We start from the raw sequence: 26,547 nt of genomic DNA on the forward strand, positions 1-26,547 counted from the left end.
CAGGACAGACATTTGTGTGCATGAACATGTCTGTTTGTCCTGAGTCTGGGTGTAATTATCTATATAAGTATGTATTTACAAAAGAAAAGTAGTATATGTAGTGTATCAGTTGTCTGGTTTCCATAGTACAAGCTTTGTACAAGCTTAATTTGGGATCAGATGGCCGTGTGTGAATATTGTCCCAAGATATTATTATTATTATATATATTAAAAGCGATACGCTATTTTTATACGAAGTTGATATTTAAAATGCGAATTTAAAGTGCACTCCTTTATTAACTATTACTTTTAAATTTCTTTAACCAAAATAAACAGACTTTTATGAGCACTTCCGTGTCAACTAAGTAAACATCCTATTTATATACTCAGTTTTTTTTTTTTTCATTTTATTACTTTCAACTTATTTACTTTTATACAAACTATTTATACAAACCAGCAAGGTTAATTAATTTGCAATGATTTCCAAATTTTTTTCTTATAGAATAGGAATGCGGACGAGCATATGGGCCACCTAATGGTAAGTGGTCACCAACGCCCATAGACATTGGCATGTAAGAAATGTTAACCATCGCTTACATCACCAATGCGCCACCAACCTTGGGAACTAAGATGTTATGACCGTTGTGCCTGTAATTACACTGGCTAACTCACCCTTCAAAACCCGGAACACAACAATACCAAGTACTGCTGTTTTTCGGTAGAATATCTGATATGATAGTAGGTGGTACCTACCCAGATGAGCTTGCGCAAAGCCCTACCACCAATAAATACAGACAGACAGACAATAAATATAATCACTTGTACTATTTAACTGTTATAAATCTCGTTATTTACACATTAATGACACGAGACGCGTCTACATAAACAATCCAATAAAAAAAAAACCTGCTGACCGTACTTTAGCTCGGCTTCAGTGAGGCACAACGATTATCAGTAACATATTACGCCTCGTGCCTTCATAAAGCTGATGGAACAATATAAATTCATTGTTATCATCTTCAAATTCCACCCGCGTCCGTTATAATAACATTTTGTCTTTAATTTAATATTCAAACAACCGCGTAGGCTTTATTAAATTATAATTCATCGTCCATCGAGTTAGCAAATCCGATTGACGTTGCTTGATTTAAAAATTGATTTTCGATTTCGTAATTAGTTTTCTAATAGCGTCTTCGCTATTATTTGCAAATCAATACAAAGATAAAGTTTATTCAAATATGCTCTCCCACAGTCGCCATTTTGCAATATAAATTAAGTTAAAAGTTATTTCAGTGACAGTATGAATTAAAAAAAAAAAAAAAACAAAATAATTAAAAAGAGAATAAAATTTTAAAAAGATAATAAAAAATTAAATATATTTAAAACAGAAAAAAAATATATCATTATTAGTTGTTCAATAGTATTTTTCAAACGAATTCGTAGAGATCTTGTTAACAATTGTGTAGATCGTATTTAAAAAAAAAAAACAAACAAAATAATTAGAAAGACGTTACTTTAAAAACATAAAATCCTCATCTTATTATAAAAACAGTATATAATAAAACTTAAACATATTAAAAATAGGAAAAAAAATAACCATAAAAAATAAAATAGGAAAAATATCATTATAAGTTCTTCAATACGATTTTACAAACTAATTCGTAGATATCTTGGTAAACGCTAAAACTATTCTATAGAAATATATTTAAATATTTATATAACGTTGTTACATAAGCTGTGCTTATGTACCTCTTTGTCCACGTCACTGACTTGCCTATAGAAGAATCCTGGCACGCATAGATATATGTACATATATATTGAATAAAGTTTCAAATGGTACTATCATTTTACTCAAGTTACGTATATACTATACGAATGTAGGTTATATAAATAATGCTACAAGTATGTAATCAAAAACATTAACTCGCTCATATCTACGTATGTATGGAATACGTCTTTATAAGCTTATGTGTCTGTGTGATAAGATAATCTTTCCGTTCGTTGTACTCGATAATTTCGACGATGAAGACATAGGCGCCGTGGCTTAGTTGGTTAAAGCGCCTGTCTAGTAAACAGGAGATCGTGAGTTCGAATCTCGCCGGGGCCTTAGTTATTCGAAGTAAACATTTTTTTTTTAATAGATAGATTACCTAGCTGATTTGTTATTTTTTACTTTGTTTTGACTTTGCTTAGTTTTTTTAATGATGAATGAATAATGTTTTCCTTCGAAACTTGCTTATGCATTTTTTTATTATTGAAAATAATTAAAAATATTTTAATGATATTAATCAGATTTACATTACGCAATAGCGCGTCGTCGAATGTGACACTCCTTAGGTAGCTAATTGAATACGATATTTATTTATTTAGTATCAATAAAAACATATATGTGCTTTCATGACAGCATAGCTTTTACACTATAGATGGCGTTGATAGGTTGGTTAACTTCTGCACCGTTCAACCAGCCACCGTGACAATTATTTGTTGGAATTGTTGGACGAAACCGGATTTTGCTAATAACATACAAGAGATTGTGAACTGACGGACCAATGAGCAACTTAAACTATATGACATAGATTTAAAATGTAATGATATTTATAATTTTATGTCGTGGTAACTTTTATGTAAACGGTACTTAATTTAAGTTCTATTCATTTTAATTATTACTCTTTAAGTGTATGTTTAGCTGTTTGTTCTAAATACATATCTGGAAATCCTTGTTTCGTTATGTAACAAGCTAATTATGGGATGAATTCCTGAATTTTTTGAGGTATAATATTTATCTGGGTGTATTTATCTATATAAGTTTGTATTTACGAAAAAAAAGTAGTATATCAGTTGCATGGTTTCCATAGCATAAACTGCTTAGTTTGGTATCAGATGGTCGTGTGTGAATAATGTCCCAGGATATATTATTATTGGAAACCTTGGCGGTAAGACCGACTTGTTTGCCGTGACGGCAATCGGTATGACTTTTTTTTATATAACAGGGAGCAAACGAGCAGGAGGTTCACATGTCGGAAAGTGACTACCACCGCCCATGGACATCTGCAACGCCCGACGGCTTGCAGGTGCGTTGCCACCGTTTCGGAAAATAGCCACTAATCAGATTAAACAGAGAACTTCGCGTAATTCCTCTTATATCATGAATTGTATTATTTAAACAAAATATACAAACGGTTTCCAGATAAATCGTAAAGTAACTAAGACTAGTATAAAGTGCTTTGTTTTCATATTCAATACCTCATTAATCATAGCATCTGGAAATGTAAAGGTCAAACTGAAAGGTCACTCTGAAGTACTTGCTATAAACACGAAGACCACTTTAAGCACACATTGCTCTTATAAGTAATAATTCCTGTACTTTACTTACTTACTTTAATCATTCCTTTTTTTTCTTATACAGTAACAGCCTGTTAATGTCCCACTGCTGGGCTAAGGCCTCCTCTCCCTTTTGAGGAGAAGTTTTGGAGCTTATTCCACCACGCTGCTCCAATGCGGGTTGGTAGAATACACATGTGGCAGGATTTCAATGAAATTAGACACATGCAGGTTTCCTCACGATGTTTTCCTTCACCGTCAAGCACGAGATGAATTATAATCACAAATTAAGCACATGAAAATTCAGTGGTGCTTGCCCGGGTTTGAACCCACGATCATCGGTTAAGATTCACGCGTTCGAACCACTGGGCCATCTCGGCTTTTTCTTATAGAATCTATTAATTATAAGATTATTAAGATTATGCAAAGATCGCGGCTAGTGTCGAAAGAAATTCTTCAGCGAGAACGGTATGGTGCAATAATCTCTTAAAGTCAAAACCTTATCCAAAAATACATTATTACAGTAACAGTCTGGTTATGTCCCACTGCTGGGCTAAGGCCTCCTCTCCTTTTTTGAAGAGAAGGTTTATAGTTTATTCCACCACGTTGCTCCATGCGGGTTGCTGGAACACACATGTAGCAGAATTTCAGTGAAATTAGACACATGCAGGTTTCATAACGATGTTTTCCTTCACCGTCAAGCACGAGATGCATTATATACACTAATTAAGCACTTGTAAATTCAGCGGTGCTTTGCCGGGCTTGAACCCACGATCATCGGCTTAAATTCACGCGTTCTAGTCACTAGGCCATCTCGTCTTCAATAATAATTGATCAATAATTTATAAATAAATATTTTAAATATCGATATTAGATCGCGTGTGATTGCACTGGCATCGACGTGCACTGCATCGACTGTGCAAAAAGGCGGAATATTGCAACAATGTTGCCTTAATGAGATTCGTGGGTGTTGCCAGTGTTCAATAAATTAAATGAATATGTATCGTTACAATTGCCTACAGCGAGCTCATAACACCTAAAGATAAAGAGAGGATTACAACCGCCTTCGTTTATATTATTTCTTGCCCAGTAATATTTGCATGGAGACGAGACAAGAGTTGTAGTTTTACGCCCAAAAAACTTAGAAATCCAAGTAGTTATCATATAAGTAATATTAAAAAGAATTATTTAATATGAAAAATTATAATAAAATTTAGTATATACTATATAAAATATACATAAAATACATTAATATATTTTATATACTTACTATTTGTTCGGATATATATTTAATGAGTAAAAACAACTTTGTTGAAAAACATTTTTTTAAATTCACACAAAAGACAATAATGTGTAACTTTTATAATGTATCTTCGGCATTTGTTTATATAATCGTAAATGTTTTCCGAAAACAGTTTCTTATTTGACTGTACACAAAACATTAGATATGAATCGGGGTATAAATAGTATGTTTTATCTTTGGTTACATTAAATTTAATGTCCCTAATCCTACCATCTATGGTATTATATTTATAAGCATGCAACCCTGGCCAAGATGGCCTCTAGGTCCATTTCAATACAATAATACAAGTATAAATGACGTTTCCATATAAAGTGATTTAAAACGAATATATGTGTATACATTTTTAAAACAAACTATGTTTTTAATATCTCAAGGATTGTTGATAAAAAGTCAAAATATGTTTATTTTAATATGCAGGTATTACATTAGGTATATATTATTATAGGTAGGCAGGTATTATATTATTATATTAGGTAGGTACAAGTAATTTGAAATTGTTTTTATTCAGGGCTATCGCTTTACCCGCGGCTTCGCTCGCATCATAATTCTGAACTGCTTAATACCATTCCATTTTTTCTTCAAAAATGATTTTCATACAAATTTTCAGCCCCTTTATCACTTTTAACACCTTCGTTTTCATAAATACTTCCTTAATGCTAACCTACTATGCAAAAGGAATCCATATGCAACTGTTCATGGCGCTAGCTCCCGTATTTTGGGCTATGCCTTCATATCAGTCAGCTATTCATATGTATATAGAAGAATCGAATGTAAAGCTATCAACAGATCGAAATGTACATTAAAATTAAGTATAAGTTTTAATAAAAAAAATTTACAAATTAATTCGTGCTTTTAATCATCTACATAATCTAGCTTTGAGTAATTTTTAATTTTACATAAAATTTAAATATTTTCATTCATTGGCTATAGCACGAATGATGTATTTATTTTCGAAACAACACAACAAGGCTGTGTGTGAGAGATCGCTATAGGCGATAAGACCTCCTTTGCGCACCATTCTTTGTTTGGTTCCTATTACTCTTATGTTATCTATATGTTGTCCAATAAGTATTAAATAAATAAATAAACAACAATTGGATTTTTTTTGGTTGGTGTATTTCTCTTCTTCCCATGTAACACAAAATTGTTATTAATATGTGTCCCACTGCTGAGCTAAGGTTTCCTTTTTGAGGAGTATTGGAGCTTCCTCCACCACGCTGTTCCAATAGGGTTGTTAGATACAAGTGGCGTATTTTCATCCGCCATCAACCATTTCAATTATACAAAAATGAAAACAATAAATAATACCATTAATTAAACAATACTTATTTATTTTAATTTTTTATTAAAACGATATAATATGATTTTATTTTAATCAAGGGTGATCCCGAGTAAGGCTATAAATTTATAATATTATTATAATTATTTATTTTGTAAATTAAAAAGCGAAGGTACTGCGTGTTTTTGAAATTAATTTTATATATAAAATCCTCACATCCATCAACATTCCACGTCCATCATTACCATAATGTTAACATTTATATTATCAAAATGTTAAAAATTATAAAAGTCTTATGAATTCACGTATATGTTTCATTCAGAATTATTAATTGTTCAAAAATACCATTGACTGACGACGGATTAAACTTTAATTAAGTTATAATTTTTTTTTATAAAATATCCTGATAGTTAGGAGTCCCCATCGCCCATATACATTGGCGCTGTTAGAAACAGTAACCATCCCTTACATCGCCAATGCGCCACCGATCTCGGAAATTAAAATGTTATGTCCCTTGTAAAAGAGGAGAGGAGGCCTTTAGCCCAGCAGTGGGACATTCACAGGTTGTTACGGTGTTACGGTCCCTTGTAAATGTAATTAGTCTGGCTCACTCACCCCTTAAACTAGAAAAGAAATACTTAGTACTGTTGCTTTAGAATTTGGCGACAGAATATCCCATGAAGTAAAATTAATTTCAATCAGGTAGAAAACATTGGGTCAAAGGGAAATGTTTATTATATAACCGTACAAGGACCACTCCTTGTAAAAAGATGCTTATAGATAGCACAATTACATCATTGAGATACATTCGAATGGAACATATACAGAAATAAAACTTACCTAATTCTACAGTTTGCATCATCATAGCTGTTTTATCATATATCCGATGTTTCGGCAGAACATAAGCATATCGCGGTCACGAGCTGACTGTGAACTTCGTCTCCCGAGGTCGATTGCACGAGATTCCTTCATCTACTTTCATTACAGTTGTATTGTCTTTATTTCTTCTACATTACTGCGAATACACTGCAATAGAGTTATGAATATTGTTAAATTTTGAATATAATTTGTGAAATACAAAACTCAACTACCCAAACCTAAAAGTTCGATTTGAATACTGTCTGCTAAACTATTAACTCAATCAAAATATTGAATAATGTATTAAATCTGTATTGTTTTGCTAATTTAACAAATCAAAAACATATATCCTTAATTTAAGGTACTGTTAACTAACATTCTTCGGTTAAAATTAATTTTGTCCGGGGCGTAGTTCTGACTGTAGCATATAAATGGCGATGATTTATATTCACATGCTTCGAACCGTCAATTCAGACGTGAGAGAATGTAGGAAGTAAATATACTCTTAAATAATCATTTTCCGGTAATATTCTTAATTCGTTTTTAACCGATGACATTGAAAGAGAAAGATAATGTTATTAATAATTATATAAGTGTAAAGTTTATAGCAAGTAAATACTATACAATATACTGTAAAAAAAGTATTACAAACAATCCTTATCATGAAGAATACTGAAAACTGTATTTTACGACATTTTTGACGGTTTATAATAGAGACATGTCATTTGAGTAAATTAATGCCAAGTTTAAATTCAAAAACATTCGTTAAACCAATAATGGTTTACGCAAAATTTCCTATAACAAAAAAAAATTAACATCCAATCAAATTAAACAGTCTACCGTTCTAAGTAAATATATAATCTTTATAGAAAATCTAAACAGAATGTAAAGTTCAAGCCCGCTGGCCACAAGCTCGGGGAACACACCTGCGTCCCTCAAGTCTACGTCATAACCGACAAACAAGTCGAGCACAAAATCGTATAATTAACATAATAATCTTTATTTAAAAAGGCAACTTTTCTCATTAGCGGCTGAGTCGGTCGTTCATTGTTTTCAAGCTTGGATACGTGTTCAGTGGATATACATTTACAATAGACAACGGCAAGGAAATATTGTTATGTCTTCGAGAATGCTTACTATACATAAATAATCCACCCTTGAATGATACCAACTGTAACGTTAATAGAAATGAAATAACGTGGACGGTAGCTGTATAAGGAGATTGTATGATCTATTAACAGAGCATTATGCAAACATCGTTCGTTCCTATGTAAAGAACTTTGTCTGTAAATATTCATGTCTGTCAGCTTAACTTTTATAGCGGCATCATTTCTTTTTTGTTTTTTCCATTGCGACCGAATCAATTTGTCCTTTCAAAGGTTACATATCTGCAATCCTTTATAAGGTAACAGTTAATTAAAACCGTTCATAGAAACAATGGATTGAAATACTAGATATAAAAATAATGTTGGTAGATCATCCGATGGACGAACAAGCAAAATCACAAAAAGCCGCTGATGTACCAGCGTCTGTAGAAATCCTTTTGAAACATCATATCCATTGGAAAGAGAAATAAGATAGTACCTTAATTGGCTCAAATTTGGATTAGGAATTCATTTTCATTCAAGTCTAGGCTGATTTATTTTCATTTAAATGTCTACGTCTGTGTTAAAATTATTGATACGATTTTGCTAAATATTAATAATTTGATGCTCCCATCCTACCCACGGGGTCGAAGTGTTACGCGTGCTTCATGCAGCAGCTTTATGTTATATAGTTAATAATACTTTTGAATAAATAGGTTACGTAATACAAAATTATTTATTCAAATCAGACTGGTAAACTCCCGAGATCAGTCGCTTAAACAAACTCATCAGCCTTAATTATAAGTCAAAAATATGTAAATATGGAAGTAACTAAAATAACAAGACGAGCCGTATACATTCTATTACTGGCCGTCGTCGCATTTGGACTCTACTACCACTTACCATCAGGTGGAGTAGAATGATTTGCCTTCATGGCAAATAAAAAAAAAATACACATCTGTCAACAATTTTTAACCGCGAATGCTACAAAGCTTAGTCTATTGGGAAATCCATTACCATGATATGTTTTATTGTTATGTTGAAGTATAGATAACGAAAACTATATAAATAATATACAGTACATATGAATGAAAATTTTGAATATTTTTTCGTCTCAGAATTTGTAACATAACCTATTAAATATGTAAGCCATTTAAGACACCAATTAAACAGATTTAACTACTGATTCTACTGTTTACCCCCAATTAAGCATTTACCACGTACCGTATATCACAGAATAAACATACTTAAATGATACATAGTTATTAATTTTTTTAACTATGCAAAGCTCCCCACGCATGAAATAATGTAACTTAATACATAATAATTAATCTCCCTCCAAACGTATTATGACTTATGAGTAAGTCAAAAATCAACCCATTTATATGCGCATGAGCAGGAAGAATAAATTTTAAACCTTATCTCTTAAATGTTTAAATATGGAACTATCCGTTTCTTACTTTTTTCTTAACAGACTATGTTTTTTCTGCGTTGTAGTAAGTTATATTTGTTTTAAAGTATTGGTGTATATAGTCAGGGTGATATTATAAATGCGAAATTAACCATATCTGAGTGTTTATTAAGACTTAAAAATTAACCGAGCGTAATTAAATTAGGTGTTAATTAGGGTAGACTGGGAACTAGATAAGGTATTGGGTAGATACATAGAGTTCGGGATATGCAAAATATACGGCGAAAATGCGATGATTAGAATCTTAATACATCATAGCGAGCGAAGTAATATTATAAGCAAGCAAATTGGCCAATTGGTAAGTGGTCAGCACTGCCCATTGATATTAGCACCGTAAAATGTGTTAAGCATTCTCTTACTTGCCAATGCACCACCACCCATGGGAACTAAGATGTAATCCCCCTTGTGTCTGTTGGTAAGCTGGCTCATTCACATCTATTTCTCTGGGGTGGAGAATTAGAATACTAGCTATAAAGAAGAGTACGTAGTTTGTATTTTTTTTTAATTAACTAAATTAAAGGACCCATAGATGCTAAAATAATGAAACAAAGAAAATGTAATAAATTGAATATTACAAACTTTTAATTTTACAAGTATTCAACATTTCCGGAGTATTTGCATTTTAAATAAGATAATCTTATTTGTTCAACCTAAAGCCCTTGTAAAACAATGCCGCTGATTCTTAACAATCTCTGATCTGATCTAACATTTCTGAAATTGCTATATATTTCTTATGCGTTGGATTTAAAATTATATTTATCTCTAGTTTCTGAAATTACTAATCTGGCTAAATGCTGAACACTCATTGGTCGCTTATTCCGTCATCAGCTGCAATTTCGAAATAGAAAGTGTGTCTTTTAGTTCTGTCAAATATGTATTGTTTGTAAACACCAAAAACGTCCTTTTTTGCATCTACTTTTCTTCTCTTGGGTTGGTACTCTATTGACTAAATGGCTGCCTCCTTGACTGACTGGTCTAGTAGCTAGTTATAAGGCCGCTGACCCGGAGGTTCTGGAATCAGTTCAGTTAATAAAAAGTTATTGGATTTTCAGTAGCCCGGCTGAAGCCGCGGGCGGTAACTAGTAAACAAATTAACCCTTGGATATAATACTACTATCTAAATTAAATACAAAAAAGATTTTATTAAAACAAATCTTAACCAATATTATAAATGCGAAAGTGAGTTACTTTGTTTATTTGGTTCTTACGCTTTCACGTTTTAACTACTCGACCGTTGATCATGAAATTTTGCATACACGCTGTCAGGAGTACAGATTTGAACATAGGATACCTAAGAATTTCACACGAGTACGGAATCTAGTGCTTTCATAAAACTTTTAAAATCGTTCAAACTATATTTTAATCTTATCCGTTAACGCAAAGCCGAGGCTCGAATTTTGAAAATAAATATTCAAACTATTTTGTACTCAGTTGTTATTCAAGAGTAACTTTTTAATGAATTACGTTGACACAATATTCAACCGAGCATTAGTTCCTTAATTAGAGCCTTAAAAGTTGAGGAAATCATACAAATCAACAGTGGTTACGAAGCGTAACCACCAATAAAGCAACAGGTTCACCCATTCACCAAATATGAGTAAAATGTCAGGTAATATCTCTAAGCCAATCTATCCAGCGCGAGAACCGTGACCGGAGCCACCAGTTCTGATCCAACTTGTGAGAATCGTCCAATTACAGCCAATGAGCGTTGGCCCTAATTTAATTATAAAATAGTTACACGTCTTGTATATTTCGTTACACGCACATACACAAACGTAAAGGTTATTAATTTAATGCCATTGCATAATATATGTTTCAGAATTTCTGACGCATCAACTATTCAATATGACGTCACATCGTTTAAGTGTTCCTTCCTGTTTAAGTTTTTAATAACTGTATAATATTATAGATATGCAAATAACCTGAGCGCTAGAAGCTTTTTAAAAAACCTTTGTAAGTGACAATTTTTTTTAAGCGGAATTATTTTATAATCTGTTCGTACATAAGCGTGTGTGCTTGTGTATTATTAAATCTCTGATTTCGTCTCGATAAATATGTAGTATAAAATTGAGGATTTTTAGTTGTATTTTTTATAATATATATGACCTATTATAGTTCGTAAATTAACTATTTTCTTGCAGGTTGTCTGTAGAATCAATTAATGAGAGGTAGTTAATAGTGTTTGTTTTTGTTAGTACCTATTTAATTAGTTAATTACATTTTTTAGGGTTTCGTAAAACGAGGTAGGCGGGTCCCAAAAATGGCGGGCACACTACACACTGGTCATAATCAAAAATAGCCCGTTTTTATCCAAGGCAAGGCTGGATAAACGCGAAATAAATACATCGAAAACTATTTGTTTTGACGTTACTGACCTACAAACAAAAGTAAACTACGGCAGGAACGGTTATGTTCCTTCTTTCCGCGCCAATTCGTCGGAATATTTATTTTACATGTATCTGTGGCAATAAACCAACGATTTACAACTGCCGACGCGGGCCACCCCACGGTGTTGCTATGCTATAGATGTATTCTCCCTAGTTTTGATTACTTTCAAAAGGTGCCTAACTATTGATTGACCTTATTATGCGCTTTCGTTCTTTCAAGTACCTTATTTTTTTTTGTGCATAACGATTTTAACATATCAATAACACTCTTGTATATATCTATTATATATCTTTCTATTGTTATACGTGTCAATAGCTAATCGTTCCGGCTTCGCACGGGTTAAAAAGAAAAATGTATTTTGAATAGGATTTGCGTAAAATCCGTTTTTAGTGAGCGTCTACGTCGGGGAAGGAGTAACTTTGAAAAATTTCAAGTCAATCTGGCGCATAGTTTTAGGAGACCTCGTGATGAGTGATATTAAGTTTGATCAATTTGTTTTCTGTTTTAACGAAAAAATACACTTTCGAAAGAATTTATATATACATTATATAAACTGTATTTTATGAGATATAAGTAATTATATTAAATTATCGGGAGAGATAAATAATAAACTCTAAAGAATGACGCATATTTACTTATCTAATAACTAAATTCTAATTATTTAAATAACATTGTGTATTGTGTATTATGTAAATTGTAATAAGTAACACGTTTTCCTAATCCCATAAATGTATATGATTATATTTATATTTGTATGAATTCATGTGCTTTTTTCAGAAGGACATTTTGACGGATTGAATATCTATCGATGATTGCTGGTATGGCTTGTGCAAACCCGTATGGATAGCTATCACCCACTCATCAGATATTCTACTGCTAACCACCGCCACGGACATTGGCGATCTCTGTGGCGGTGGTGACCCTCAGATGGCCCATTTGCCTCTCTATTTAATAAAATTAACGTCTTCTTTGATTTTCAATTCTGTATGTCTTATTATTAAAGACGTGCGTTGGTGGTTAAATAGTAAGGACATTGCCTTAAGGTATATAAAAATTTCTTACAAACGGTTTTCTTAAATGCTTACAGTGGTTTGGGTAGGAGTTTAAAATATAGGCAATTTATTTTTGTATTTTCCTACTTTAAACATTTAATCTTTAACCATTTTTTTTTTCGGTATTTTGTATTTGTAATTATTAAAATATATTTTAAAGCACATATAAAGAAAAGCTACCGTAAAATCAAAACAGATGACGTCGGGAGCTCACTACGTAGGAGATCGCTTAATAAATATCTTGTCACATGTATAATTTATTAATAATATATTTAACATATATTTTATATACAGATATTAAACAAATGAAAACACTCATTTTCATATACATAACTAAAATTATATTCGTTTTCAAACATCAAATTGGGGTAATTCGGAATGCCGGAAACACCAAACGTAATAAAACAGACGGGAAACGGGTTCCGTACATGAAAATTCCCACAACGATCACACGAAGTAAACAATGCTCCTGTTTATAAATGAAAACGGACTTTTAAATATTTTATGATGCATTCATGATGGCGTTTGATGAATGATTGTAAAACGCGAACTCGCACGTATAACACACTATTAACTATGATTTCATACAGTTTATATTAAATAATTATTATATACATATATAATAATTAATATATGTGTACATAATAATAATAATAGGCAAAGACAAAACAGTTCTAACTTAACTACTTATATTCAAAAAAAATAAATATTCGATGCATTCCGAACCGGTTGTAGATTAACGTTAAATTTATTTAGTAAAATTATGATCGAAGTGTGCTTGTGATGATCATAATTATTATCATATCTATATAGGTAGGTATTTACAAAAGAAAAATAGTATATGTAGTATATCAGTTGTCTGGTTTCCATAGCACAAGCTTTGTACAAGCTTAATTTGGGATCAGATGGCCGTGTGTGAAAAATGTCCTAGGATATTATTATTATATATAAATGTATTATTAAAAAATTGTAATGCTATAAAATCTACGAACACGCGTTTGTCTGTGTTGTGTGTATTTTATATATCGAAACAAAGTATACATCATCGCACATCAGAACTACATAAACTTGCAATTCGACTGCCTCGTTGGTCTAGTGGCTTGATGAAGGCCGCAGACCCGGAGGTCCTGGGTTCAATTCCCTGTTCGGGCCAATAAAAAGTTATTGAGTTTTTCTGTCAGAAAAGTTTTCAGTAGCAGCCCGGAGTCTGGAAGTTGGACGTGTGTTCACTCCCGTGCCTCGGAAAGCACGTAAAGCCGTTGGTCCTGCGCCTGAACTCTTTCCGGTCGTGTCGGATTGCCGTCCTATCGGATTATTAGAGTTAGGGAATGGAGAGTGCACCTGTGTTTGCGCACACACTTGTGCGCTATAATATCTCCTGCGTATTTCAAATTTCACTAAATTCAGCCACATGTGTATTCCACCAAACCGCATTGGAGCAGCGTGGTGGAATAAACTCCAAACCTTCTCCTCAAAAAAAAGGAGAGGAGGCCTCAGCCCAGCGGTGGGACATTCACAGGCTGTTACTGTACGGAATTAATATTTTACAGAGAATAGATTATAAAACTGTTTTATATAAATTAAAGTACATAATAATTTTAATTATAAATCTATATATAATAGTGTGTAGAATCGAATGTCTTAATATTTATGATTTTTATTGTAGCGGCTTTTATTAGCAGCAAATGTAAAAATGTTTATATAGGATTTTTTTAATTTTTAATGGATATATAGGACATTATCGGATACAATACCGCAGGAAAGATAGATTGTCTTTGCTAAGTTTGAAATAGTAAGCCAAACAACATAAAAAATAGATACCTATCAGATTATACCTGAATCCAAAGCAGAGCGCAAATTAAAGTCGTAACAGACTGTTAACAGTCGAGTACGTCAGAGCACGCCAGCGGACCCACTCACATCTCTTGGCACGGGCACTCGGATCCGACGAACCGAATTGCAACCACTTTAAAAAAACTGATTAATTTAAAAATACATTTTTAATTATCAGCAACTTAACAGTGAAAATTAACAAAAAACTGCAGTGAAATAATAATTTCGGTTTCGAAGAGTCACTAAAACAAAAGGCTATTCATGATGACAAGGTCGCCATGTTTTATTTCTGATGACGTCATATATACTTGAAATATTTTGATTTATAGTTACAAGAGCCTTTTTCCATTGTCATTATATACAATCAAATATGTATACTTTATACATATTTGTGTTCGTAGTTGTTATATATAATTGTAGACTATATCTGTTTTTTTATTTTGTATTGTAATATGGCTTTTAAGTACGACTGTTCGTGAGGCGGTTTTGCTATTTTTTGGTCTTCATTTATTTCTTCTGAAGTGCTATCGGAATAAATGTCTTCAGGGGATAAGCAGACGTTTATAGCAAAAACAACTTTAATAGTTATCGTCTATATTAAAATTGTAAAATTTAATTTTAAACTCCATTATTACTTTACACTCCATAAATAGGAATTTGTAGGTATATAGGAGTTAAAATGTATAGAAGCATATTTGATCAATGCCCCGACTAAGCAGCGAAGCCATCTTGGATGGAAGCATTACAGATACGCAAGCGCCGCCTAATTCGTTTGAGTATAGGCACCGTCTTTCCCATGCCTTGCTCAGCTTGATATTAAAAGTTTTTATTTTTAATGAATAAACTTTTATTTGATGATTCTTAACCTTATCAATAATGGTTCACGAAGGTATAATGGACGTGAAAGTTCAGAGCGGATTTGAAAGACAATTGATTGAGATCATCCAATCGGATCAATAAGTGGTTAGAACGTGTGAATTTTAGCCGATGATCGCGGGTTCAAATCCAGGTAAGCATCACCGAATTTTCGATTTAATTGGTATTTATAATCCAATTCGTTCTTCGGCGAAGGAAAACATCACGAGCGAACTTGAATGCGTCTAATTTCTTTTCACCAACCCGCATTGATCAACACGGTAGAAAAAGCTCCATTCCTTCTTCCCAAAAGAAGAGATCTTAGCCTAGCAGTGGATAATCACAGGCTGTTTAACTTGTGCTATGATTCAAATGTATGTTTGGGCCATCACAACACGTATAGCATTTAATTATTACCCACACTTTTTAATTATAGTAACACCAGATACGTCAAGGTACCTTCAGTGACCCTCTAATACTGTCTGTGCTCCGTGAAATATTATTATCAAGCTTTATTTTTTGTATAATAATATATTGCTTTTACTGTCTGTTATTAGTTACCTGTGCCAAATTATTTTTTTATTTTTATTTTTATTTATACAGCTGTGCCTTATTCTATGTTTGAATTTATATACTATGTTTGAAAATTGTATTTAACTGAGTACTACACACTCAGTTACATACATTTTTCAAACAGGAAACTATTACCCTAAACACGTAATTGACCTCGAGAAACCGTTTACTTCAATACAGATCGATTTGAAATCTTTCAATGAATATATTAAAATAACAAAGACGTATTCACAATTGTGCCAATGAATATTTATCGAAACATTTTAATACTAAGAATAAAGTGGCAACGCTTTGTTATATACCATTGATTATAATTTATACTCGAATTATTTGTTACTCTTAATATCTAAGCGTTGGTTTAAAAGCCCATTTACACCAGCATCGTTAGAGCGTTAAATTTAAATACACCTAGTTGCAAAAAAATGGTCTACTTATAACAATTTTGGTAGTTAATTCTTATTGAGAATCGTTTGAGATATACATTTATTATATTAAATATTATATATTTATATAACTGGTGGTAGAAGTTTGTGCAAGCTCGTCTGGGTAGATAGCACCCATTTTTTTTTCTCGCTGGAAAAACACATTTATGTGTTTCCCCCACATGAGGTGGGGGGGGAAGTGGGACTCGCCGGTGCTGAAGGCGCCGGAATACCCAGCGAAATTAAAAAACCAGCGGTACCCACTCCGTCTTGTCGGGGGACGTCACGGGATCGCTTGCGCATACTACCGTGCCGTCCCGACGGTTGGTCCGCTTCTGCGGGCCTCCAAATCCTAGGGGTAAGAGACCCCCTGGCCCCAGCGACACTCACGGCGGGAGGAGAAGATGCGCATAGCGCCGAGGTCTTCTCCCCGGTCTTCTTCGGCGAAGCGGGTCAGCGGAGGCACTCTCCTCGCGCTCCCGCTCCGCGGCCACATTCTGCGACATGACATTTTCGCAGAAGGAGAGTAGGTAGCACCCACTCATCAGATATTCTAACGCAAAATAGCAGTACTTGGTATTGTTGTGTTCCGGTTTGAAGGGTGAGTGAATCAGTGTAATTACAGGCACAAGGGACATAACATCTTAGTTCTCAAGGTTGGTGGCGCATTGGTTATGTAAGCGATGGTTAACATTTCTTACAATGCGAATGCCTATGGGTGTTGGTGACCACTTACAATCAGGTAGCCCATATGCAAGCATATCCGCCATTATCCGCCTTCCTATTCTATAATATGAAATATATATATCTATATATATATATTTCAAGTATACATTGATTTTTGATGTTTTAGTTTGAGCGCGATATGTATAATAAGAGTAGAGTCGAATTGTATTAATTGATTTTGATCCAAGTGCAATTATTTAAATATATCAATCCTAAAAGGTTATAATTTAAATAAATGTTTTAAAAAAGATATCGGATTATGCTAAAATACAAAGATTATTATAAAGTACATTTGAAAATCTTATAATAATTGATAAGAAAATTCAAATATCATCATGAGATATTACGTTACATTAACGAAACATCCAATTAAAATAAACCTCAACAATTTATTTTTTTTAAATACCTCGTACATCTATGTCTTTGTCCAGTTATTCTGTAAGTGTGTGTACAAATCGGCCATCAACGTGATATACGTACATACAAATGGATCCAGCAAGTTTTTGGCAACCAATCTGGGTCAATTTTTCAGCATTCAACAAGGAAGCTGATAATATTTAATCACGATCTCGTTTTAATCTTATATAATGTAAATATTAACGATATTTCGGGTACAATTCGGTACTTATTACACTTTTTTATTCATATAAATAAATAGAATACAGTTCGAATAGTGAATCTATAATATAGTAGATACAAGTAAGCCGTGCTGGTCCAGTGTTTAGAACAAGTGAATCATAGCCGTAGATTGCGGGTTCGAATCGCACCACTGGTGATATCGTCTTGCTGCAACCTCTTTTGAATCCTTCAATTCGCATCAGAACAGAGTGACGGAATAAGCACCAAACCTTCTAAAAGGAGAGGCGACCTTATCCCATGAGGCGATATGCAACTGAAAGACTCATCACGAAATCCCCGAAACTATAGTTATTAACTTGAATTTAACATAATTACTCCATTCGCGACATATACGTTCACTTACAACGGATATTACTACTATCCTAAACCGAAAGCAATGGCAATTTGTATTTATATGGATATATAAATTGCGAAAGCGATCAGTTTAGAAATTCATGTGCTGCAGCGCCATCTAGCGGTGAGCTACAACAAAGTCAATAGTATAAAAAAATGATGTATGACGAAAATTACATATGACGTTTTAACTTCGTTTGATACACGAGTTTAATCAAGACGGATTTATAATCAAGGTTAGCAATTTCTCTAAAATTATAAACGATCGCTTCATATGGAATTAAAAAAAAATTGTACTGTTATAGTTATTTAACAAAAAAAAAAAACGAAATAGCTGTCATGTAAGCATAACTATATATAACTGGTTTAAATATTAAGTACTGCTTTATAAACTTAGGCAGTTTAATTAGGGTTAGGGTAGGTATTTACATATAATATCGCGCACTGTATTTTTCCAACGGAATTCGTAGGTCTATTCTACGCTCAGCAACTGTTTATCGTTCGTTATCGCGAATTCACGACACAATTCCGCGTTTCACTAGTTCAAGGCCAGACGAGCTGAAAATTTTGTTCATGGTCGACGCCGAATTCGATGATAAACGGTGGGCGGGAAGCTACGTAATTGAATTAAATATTGTTATAACGCAAGAGTTTTTTTTAGCTTCGAGCTATGGGCTTTATTATTTGTTAGAATCCAAGCTTAGATAGTTCGATTTGGCATTTTTTTTAGAGTAACACAATAACGATATTTTGATTTATTTCTCATGATTTAACGTCTTTTTTATATTATTATGCAGACTGGCAAGTGGGTGGTAAGTATGACTCGCGGCCAGAGATATTTTTTTTTATTAATAGAATAGCTTGGTGGACGAGCAAATGGGCCACCTGATGGTAAGTGGTCACCAAAGCTCATAGACATTGAAATTGTAAGAGATGTTAACCATCGCTTACATCTCCAATGCGCTACCAACCTTGGGAACTAAGATGTTATGTTCCTTGTGCCAGTAGTTACACTGGCTCACACACCTTTCAAACTGGAACACAACAATACCAAGTACTGCTGCTTTGCGGTTGAGTGGTTGGTACCTACCCAGACGAGTTTGCACAAAGCCCTACTTCCAGTAAAGTCACAGTGTCGATTTAGCTTGTGGTAAAGGCCAGAATGTATGGAAATGACACAAGTATTCGATTGTCACGTGATAAACAATTGAAGTATTATATTCAAAAGTTTATACGATTTCGAAAAGGCATCGAGAACTGTCGTAATGTTTATCTAGTTAATGGTCAGATATTTGTCTATATGTATGCTTGCTTTACATGTTCCGTATTTTTCTCTTTGTGGTGTGGTGTACAATAAAGTACAAAGTAAAGTAAAGTATGCTTGTTATGTTCCAATCCTGCGATTAACCCTGTCTCATTTCTGTTCTGAAGTTACACGATTACATCGGTTTTGTGTCGTATCCAGTAATTCCTAATTACTAACTCAATCACCAATGTTTGTTAGCAATACATCGCCAACGTTGGCCATCTTGCTTGATCTATTATAAAATATAAAACACGAAATAGTATCCGGTATACTCGGAAGCTAATCATGCTATCTTAAATCTACATCAACGTATCATTGGCCCCATTGGTATGATAAGAGCTTCCGCCAGGATCGACGTAGTAACAGCCAGCGCCATTGATAGCCCAATTGTAGTTTGCCATTCAAGCCATATCGCGGTTCGACCTTACATCGAGTACGTTGACACGTCCTTAAAAATTTGCAAGGAAACAACATTAGAATTTTTATAGTTCTTTTTTTATATCTAACACAGCTATCAGACATCTTCATGGTCAGTGAGCGAATATATTAATATGGGGAAGTCTGGTTAGTGATTGCGTCTGTTCGTATTAAATTTCGGTTATGATAATGTATAAATTCAATTTGCGTATAAACGTTTCGTTAAATACGTTACACGATAACATCGAATTTCAATTTAATAATTATGTAATTATTTAAAATTAAATAATACTGGCAATGATAAAGAAATTTGAAGTATTAAATATGGAAGATATATTTGAAGGTTCACTATCGGCTATCTAAAAGAACAATCTCGAAATTCGTTAATGGATTCGAAATGAAATTATTAGTAATAATCGACTCGTGTCGTTATGATGATAAACGCGTAATTTTAATATGATAATTATTGTACTAATTGTAGAGTAAAAAGTACAGTACAGTAACAGCCTGTCAATGTCCCACTGCTGGGCTAAGGCCTCCTTTCCCTTTTTGATTTTTATATAACATGGACATTGCTCATCAAATAAATGTAAAAAAATACACTAAAATAGTTTTTTTGTTGCCTATAGTCATCAGCCAAAACCGGGATAGGACATTTGTGACACAATCCTCTAAATCGTTGAGCATATGCTAATTGTCACGCCCTACGCGCCATGAATGGTATATATATGAAGTATTGTAATATCAAATCAAAGGACAGGATGTCGCCACGAGGCCTTCGCTATTGTGTCTAAGGCCTCGGGTAGATTGATCACGTGACACGTTTCATACTATTTGAAGACCTCTTAGTAACAAACCTAGAATCTGTGTCAAACTGATTGTGCATGTCACGTCGATCACGTAGTTTCACAAGTTTTAAATGCAAATTTAAAAAAAAAAACAATGGTTTTCAGATCTAAGAGACGGTGTCTAAGTGTTATCAAGCAGATAAAGTAAACCGTTACTACTGATAATGAACCTTAAAAAGAATTAGGATTATATAATTTACAAGCAAAATATCAACGATTGTCTCATGGTCGTGGGGCTGATCTCTATTTATTATATTATTATGGAAAGTGAAACAGATGGTGACTTTAATTTTTTTTAAAGTATTACAGGTAATGGATCTTGTTAAATTTCATCCGCTTTTTATGGAAATCTTATCAATTCTACGATGTTTACGAACTCGAGACAGTGTCAATTGCTTTACATCGGCTTTTATAAGAAGCGAATACAAGAATATTTATTTTATCTACCTGTATAATATAGAAATCATAATAACAAAGTATTGTTTACGGAATATTCCACCCACTTTATATGCAAATCTAACCAAACCTATATATAATTTTACCTAAATTGGTAAATTCAAAATAAAATTCAAAGTGAAATCGTCAGTGATGTTTTTTATATGGCAGGTAGACTAGCAAGTAGACTTTTGCATATTTATGTCCCTTGTGCCTGAACTGGCATACTCATCCTTAACCCCGGTATACAACAATACTAAGTATTGCTGTTTGGTGGTAGAATATGTGATGAGTGGTGGTGGTACTACCACCAAGTTTTACTTAATCAGCTTAAGAACTAAATGATTGGTTATTGCTGCTATTGAGCTTGTATTTTGTTATTATCGTCTATTTACAGAGTTAAATGAAAACAAAAGATTTGATCCTCTTTATATGCAAATCCAACTAGATTGACAAAGGCTTGATTTTTTACATTATAAAACATTAGACCTTTTTACACCCGCTCCTCTGCTCTACATATTTATATAATGGTACCGCCTAGCAATTACAAAACGAACGCAGAAAATTTCTTTGCACTTGCAAATCTGATCAAATCTAAAAATTAGTTTTTGTTAACACTATTAAATATACGTCTTTTGTAGGCTTTGTAATTTGTCATACTAAATTATCTAATGTTTTAAATAAAGAATCGATATTTATATTATAAAAATATTTTAATAATTATTTTAAGCTACGAAAACTCAGAGGAATGTGATTTGAAAGAGAACGTAAAAGTAAATCTTAAATGAATCATCTCAGACGCTTTTCGAATCTTTTCTTTTTAATTTAATTGGAATTTCGCTATATTTTTCTTGTTTCAAAAAGCTTGCCTTGTAAATGTTATTTATATATTCTTTTTTTCCAATAAAGGAATAATTAAGTATTAATTTTGTAATTCATTATTAAGCGTTGCTTAGTGGCTTTTTAGTTAAACACTTTTTGATTTCGCTCTTTCTGTCATTATTGGTTTGACATTCGAAAGAAGAAAGCACAGCATTCTTTAACTATTATAAGTAAGACAATTAGTTATTATTTGGTTCAACAAAAAGTTAGAATGCATAAAACGAAATGTCTTAATATATATATATTTTTGTCGTTTAGTTTTTATTCGCATAAAGATTGTAAGTCATACAACCTAGTCTGATGATAAGTTTTTCAACAGCAATAGTATTTTTTATTTTTGTAGAACATTGCACAATCAAATATAAAATATATAGTCTTAGAACAATAATTAAGGTATCTCGAAGGTTAATTTCACGTCGATCTAGTGCCAAGTCTCGTCTACTTTCGATATAACTTAAAGTCAATCTCTAAAAAGTATTTAAAACATTCACAGTCATATTAAAAGTATTTTAATAGAAATTAAATATTTTAATTCAAATATGTTTTTATCGCTTCCTCGTTCATTAATAATACAATAAAATATAATCTACATTTTTTTCTATTAATAATTTGTAACAATTAAGTCCTAAAAAAACTTGTTTAATATCGAATTTAAATAAATAAATATTGCTTTTTATATTCTATTTTATGAACAGTTCCCACAATTATCGCCAAGAAGAATCAGTCTTATAAAGGTAGCATAAGGTATTTTTCACCTCAGTAATTAAAGCTTGAGATAACTCTAAATAGTAAAAAGTATGTATCGTCATAGTTTACGACGATATAACGACCATCTTAGATAAATACAAAATAAAAACACTCGTTATAGCTAAATATAAACAGAACGATATAATAAAAATCGTTATGTATTCACATAATAACTAATAGAATATAAAAACGTAGCTAATGATATTGTTTTGTCTAAAAATCTCACACACGCTAACCAGGAAGACATTAGCAGGTTCGACGTAAATGTTCTTGGGCTATTGAAATTATATAACTTTAAAGCCGGTTTAAACTGCGACGTGACGACACATCGTCCAGATAAATATCGTTACTGGGAAATATATAATAATAAATATGTTCATGTGTAAAAAAAGCCGAGATGGCCCAGTGGTAAGAACGCGTGAATCTTAAGCGATGATCGTGGGTTCAAACCCGGGCAAGCACCACTGAATTTTCATGTGCTTAATTTGTGATTATAATTCATCTCGTGCTTTACGGTGAAGGAAAACATCGTGAGGAAACCTGCATGTGTCTAATTTCACTGAAGTTCTGCCACATGTGAATTCTACCAACCCGCACTGGAGCAGCGTGGTGGAATAAGCTCCAAACCTTCTCCTCAAAAAGAGGAGAGGAGGCCTTAGCCCAGCAGTGGGACATTCACATGCTGTTACGGTACGGTACGGTCATGTGTAAACTTCAGTCCATATTCATTTATTATTTTTTGTATGATTATATTTTTCTTTATAAAATCATTCATTTCGATGCTTTTCCGGGTAACCCCGTGACGGTCATTTTTTTTAAATATATATTCATAAGAATATTATCTTAAACAAAATAACACTTTTATTTTAAACAATCTGCGGCGACTCCTTGCACATAATAATATTTTTTCCCATAAACATTTATGAACGACTTCATTATGCGTCTATATATATATATATATATATATATATATATATATATATATATATAATGCGTAGTTTTAGTCGAAATATATAACGCCTATGTTTAAACACATTTCACCTTGAAAACTGTTTCGAAATAAAATCGCTTTTACTATTAAATTATATTAGGACCATAAATTATTTATAACTGGGACAATTATATCACTATTTCTATATATTTCGGTCTCCATTCTAAGACTGGTCTGCTCCAACGGCAATCGTCCTTCGACATAATATCAGCCATCTTTTTCTAATCCTTCTCTAAACTTATTTTTATCCCTCAAAGATGTAGAGCGAACTGTGCTCGGTGTGAGCACAGTTCGCTCTACAGCAGGCTGAGTTAAATTTATGGATTAATTATTTAAAATATGGGATAGTCATATAATATTTTCTCTCTCATTAACTCTATCTTCAATGATAAAGCCATTTATTTTTTAAACAATACAAATCTGTTCACATTAAAAAAAAATAGAATAAATACTTTTTTCAAATATGTCCTATAGATAAATACAATGCCATGGTCGTAATACAAAGGCGACTGTTTGTCGATAAATTGTCGCCTCTTCCTCAATTACGACTAGTTCGCTTCTATGCTCTACTAGGTCACTGGGCCTAGAAGCTATTTTTGTAATCTATTATATATATATTGTACAGTCACCGCTTTTGCGTATTATAATGAAACAAAACGAATGGGACAAAATGGAATAAAAATAACAAGTTATTGTGGACAATAATCTATGACATAACTATAATGTATTTATTTTTATTTATAATAAGTAGGTAGATTAGAGTGATTTATTTTATTTTATTTATTTATTTCAACCAAATTATTCATATTTTAAACAATACATAATGTCCTCCAGACCGATTTCGGCCACGGCGGCCAATCCCAAGAGAGATTAGCCAATTACGCAGGAGATATTATAGTGCACAAGTGTGTGCGCAAACACAGGTGCACTCTCTATTCCCTAACTCTCATAATCCGATGCGACGCCAATCCGACACGACAGGAAAGAGTTCAGCTTTACGTGCTTTCCGAGGCACGGGAGTGTACACACTTCCAACTTCCACACTCCGGGCTGCTACTGAGAATTTTCTGACAGAATAACATTTTATTGGCCCGACCTGGGAATTGGCTACCCTGAAACCCAGGACCTCCGGGTCTGCCGCCTTATATGAAGCCACTAGACCAACGAGGCAGTCAAAACAATATATACGATAGTAACTACATTACTATCATACTGTGTCGTAGCTACTAAATATAGTATATAAAAAAATACAGTTTAGTCATTGACATTGGCGCCGTAAGAAATACTAACCAACCCTTGCATAGCCAATGCCACCAACCTTGGGGACTTAAAATGTTGCTTAGAAGGATGAAAAAGACTAACTGAGTTTCTTGCTGGTTCTTCTCGGTAGAATCGACATTCCGAACCGGTGGTAGCTTAACACTTAACTCAATACTGTTACGGGACCTGAATAAACAACTATTGACTTCATTTGATTTCTTTTGTGAGTGTACTATAGTTTACTTTATTCAACTATATTAGTAATATAGCCGAGATGGTCTAGTGACCACTGAATTTTCATGTGCTTAATTTGTGTTTATAATTCATCTCGTGCTTGACGGTGGAGGAAAACATCGTGAGGAAACCTGCATGTGTCTAATTTCACTGAAGTTCTGCCACATGTGAATTCTACCAACCCGCACTGGAGCAGCGTGGTGGAATAAGCTCCAAACCTTCTCCTCAAAAAGAGGAGAGGAGGCCTTAGCCCAGCAGTGGGACATTCACATGCTGTTACGGTACGGTACGGTCATGTGTAAACTTCAGTCCATATTCATTTATTATTTTTTGTATGATTATATTTTTCTTTATAAAATCATTCATTTCGATGCTTTTCCGGGTAACCCCGTGACGGTCATTTTTTTTAAATATATATTCATAAGAATATTATCTTAAACAAAATAACACTTTTATTTTAAACAATCTGCGGCGACTCCTTGCACATAATAATATTTTTTCCCATAAACATTTATGAACGACTTCATTATGCGTCTATATATATATATATATATATATATATATATATATATATATATATAATGCGTAGTTTTAGTCGAAATATATAACGCCTATGTTTAAACACATTTCACCTTGAAAACTGTTTCGAAATAAAATCGCTTTTACTATTAAATTATATTAGGACCATAAATTATTTATAACTGGGACAATTATATCACTATTTCTATATATTTCGGTCTCCATTCTAAGACTGGTCTGCTCCAACGGCAATCGTCCTTCGACATAATATCAGCCATCTTTTTCTAATCCTTCTCTAAACTTATTTTTATCCCTCAAAGATGTAGAGCGAACTGTGCTCGGTGTGAGCACAGTTCGCTCTACAGCAGGCTGAGTTAAATTTATGGATTAATTATTTAAAATATGGGATAGTCATATAATATTTTCTCTCTCATTAACTCTATCTTCAATGATAAAGCCATTTATTTTTTAAACAATACAAATCTGTTCACATTAAAAAAAAATAGAATAAATACTTTTTTCAAATATGTCCTATAGATAAATACAATGCCATGGTCGTAATACAAAGGCGACTGTTTGTCGATAAATTGTCGCCTCTTCCTCAATTACGACTAGTTCGCTTCTATGCTCTACTAGGTCACTGGGCCTAGAAGCTATTTTTGTAATCTATTATATATATATTGTACAGTCACCGCTTTTGCGTATTATAATGAAACAAAACGAATGGGACAAAATGGAATAAAAATAACAAGTTATTGTGGACAATAATCTATGACATAACTATAATGTAT

The 26,547-nt window shown here is 33.0% G+C and overlaps 1 protein-coding gene and 1 non-coding gene across 2 annotated transcripts in view; both read left to right on the top strand.

The window, feature by feature from the left end:
• The window catches only part of LOC126774468 (tRNA dimethylallyltransferase), a 240,990-nt gene that overhangs the window by 127,428 nt on the left and 87,015 nt on the right, over positions 1 to 26,547 (top strand). The window lies entirely within an intron of this gene.
• Trnat-agu (transfer RNA threonine (anticodon AGU)) lies at positions 2,013 to 2,086 on the top strand. The gene has a single exon. It is a non-coding gene; the product is annotated as a tRNA-Thr (tRNA).

The sequence above is a fragment of the Nymphalis io genome, chromosome 16 (genome assembly GCF_905147045.1).
Source record: "Nymphalis io chromosome 16, ilAglIoxx1.1, whole genome shotgun sequence".
Classification (NCBI taxonomy): Eukaryota; Metazoa; Arthropoda; class Insecta; order Lepidoptera; family Nymphalidae; genus Nymphalis; species Nymphalis io.